The sequence below is a fragment of the Mus caroli genome, chromosome 13 (assembly GCF_900094665.2).
Source record: "Mus caroli chromosome 13, CAROLI_EIJ_v1.1, whole genome shotgun sequence".
NCBI lineage: Eukaryota > Metazoa > Chordata > Mammalia > Rodentia > Muridae > Mus > Mus caroli.
The window spans coordinates 69,716,672-69,719,656 of NC_034582.1; positions in this window are offsets into that span (position 1 = coordinate 69,716,672).

The window sequence follows — 2,985 nt, forward strand, 5'->3', positions numbered from 1 at the left end:
TCCATTGGGGGCCGTGTGGTCCATCCAATAGCTGACTGTGATCATCCACTTCTGTGTTTGCTAGGCCCTGGCATAGTCTCACAAGAGACTTTTCAAATTAGAAAGTATTCACTAGTTTGTTTTCTCCCTCTCCTAAGTAGTCAGACCCAAGACACGTAGAGACAATGCCACCATGTTTGTCACTGCCTTTTCTGTCTCAGCAGCACATATTGAGGCACCCAAAGGTGAAATGGAACAAAGATACATCAAATTGAGCAACATAGTTTAAAATTAAGGCTGAGGCCCAGATTATTATCAACCAAAATTACCTTTTTAAGTAGACCTAAAAATGATGTTAACAATCTATTTTATTGTTTTCAAACACCTAATTGAAACCTAAAATTTGAGCTAAAAATTATAAGTTTTGTTAATTAGACTCAATATAGTCATTTAACAAATTGACAAAAAACCCCAACAATCCTTAGAGTGCTTTCTAATCTTTACTCCAGAAAACAACAAAGGCACCTTTGAACTGGAACACATTGTGTCCTGCAGGATGATTAATTTTTGGTGGGTTTAACACTTCAATACGTTTCTCAAAGTCTTCTCCTTATACCCATACTTTACTCAACTTTATGAAATTAGTGTAGTTTGTATAATGGGTCATAAACACTCAGTTTAAAAAGAAATATGAATCATAATATCTCTAGTGAGAACATAGAAATAATAAGGAAACGAGAGTTTTCTGCTAAATTCAGATAGCTCTATTTCATCCCTTTAAACCTGTCAAGTAGAATTTCAGCACATGGAGGAGACAGGAATGAGAGGATCTTGCTTCCAGAATGAGCTACATCCACCAAACAGATGTCATTTCATCTCTCTACAGGTTCTTGGCTTGATTCTCAACACCTACTTCTTCAGAAAAGACACCGTTGTGGCAACAGTTATACAGAGAATTCAGACTTGAGAACTGACAGAATAAGATTTTATTGACGACTATGACTGTGATTCATTGCCCAGTCTAGTCATCTCCACTAGAGCCTTCCCTTGTCCATTGAAGCTAGAAATACTAATGTGGGATCAACCTCATAGATGTTAGAAGCTAATGCCTTGTATGCTAAAGTTCTTGATTTTAATGGAAAACCCCTTTTAAATGATTTTTTTTTTTCAGTTTTGGAAGTAGATGTAATAAGAGCACTTTCTCTCTCCTAATAAGTTCTTGTCTCTTCACAACCAAGAGAAATCAACCACGGGGGGGGGGGGGCATCTATTTTTGTTTCCTAAATCTTGAGAGACCTTTGAAATATTTCTAGTTTTCTTCTGCTAGCTGCTCCTGTTCTGCAGAGCTGTTGTTCATAGGATCATACTTGAAATGCTTCCCTATGATCTCCGGGGGAGACACAGTGTAGGGGACCAGTGTTAGCCAGAAGAAGTATTGATCGAACCACAGGTGGGAAGGAAGTTTCACTAATTGATTAGATCCCATTCTACAGCTTCCTTGGCTCCTTAAGCCCATGATGACACCTGCCTCCTTCAGTGTGCTCTGGCTATACTGGAAAATGCTTCGTGCTGAGTGAGGCTGAAAAATTCTGAACTCTAAAGTCAGATGCTGGGATTTTGACCAGCTCAACCATTTCCCAGTATTGTGGCTTCAGTGAATTATTTAGCCTCCCTGAGTTTCAGTTTTCCCTTCTAAAAATGCCTGTGAAAGTAAAACCTTTCTCGATATTGGTGTTTTATTCATGAGAATTAAATGAAAGGGTTCCTTTAAAATGAGGATGAATTACTATTATTGACTATAGACCTGTTGCTTATTTTTCCATAAGGGGCTACTATTCTTTCTCTCAGCAACTACTTCAACCATTTTGGGTCTTGGGAGGGGGTGGTGGGGAGAGGGCTTAGCCCTAAAAGGATTTTGTACTTTTTTTTTTTTTTAAACCTTAGACAAAGTTCTACATATCCATGGCTATGGCAGGTTTATTACTGGTACTAGTCAAAGGACCTGAGCTCAGGCCTAAAGTAACAGTAGAGTCCTCCCTGACATGGTTACTAGTTATAGAGAGAGCTTAGAGTGATTTTCAGGGTGGGGGTTGGATTTCAGAGAAAGAATATACCTTTTAGGGGTTTCAGAGCAGCCATGTTAGTGATGCAATATTGAGACAACTTTACATTTCTCCTTTGTGGAGTGAGTAGTCAGAGCCATATACCACAGAAATCTGCAGGATTAGCTGTGTTTTTCAAAATCTTTGGGGCAAGGATGCTATGGCCACAGTCATGGAAGTACTCCACAGGTAGACATCTATGTCAAGGTCAATATGCTAAACAATCTGTGGCCAGTCAATGCAAAAAAGTTCCCCTCCACCAAAATACCTACAACAAAAACTTCACCCCTTTTAGTAAAGGATACGCATATTTTAAAAGGAAGTTTTCATTAGTAAAGATGTCAACACAATAAAGTATTGCCTGACACATTTTCATTTACATGAAAAACAACCTTTATTCATTATTTCTCTCCTTTTTCCGTTCTTAATCCCCATACCTCCAAATTTGAAATACCTATTCCTTTCTCTGTTTTTGTTTTTTGTTTTTTGTTTTTTTTTTTTCAAGACAGGGTTTCTCTGTATAGCTCTGGCTGTCCAGGAACTCACTCTGTAAACCAGGCTGGCCTTGAATTCAGAAATCCACCTGCTTCTGTCTCCCAAGTGCTGGGATTAAAGGCGTGTGCCACCACTGCCTAGCACGTATTCCTTTCTGTTGAACAGGATTCTGTGTGTCCATGAGCTGGCTACTTACCAAGTCTCATATTTGTCTGTTTATGTATATTTATGTGCTTAAGATTGTAGAAGTTACAGAGACAAAGTTTGGAGCTGTGACGAAAGGATGGACCATCTAGAGACTGCCATATCCGGGGATCCATCCCATAATCAGCTTCCAAACGCTGACACCATTGCATACAGTAGCAAGATTTTGCTGAAAGGACCCAGATATAGCTGTCTCTTGTGAGAC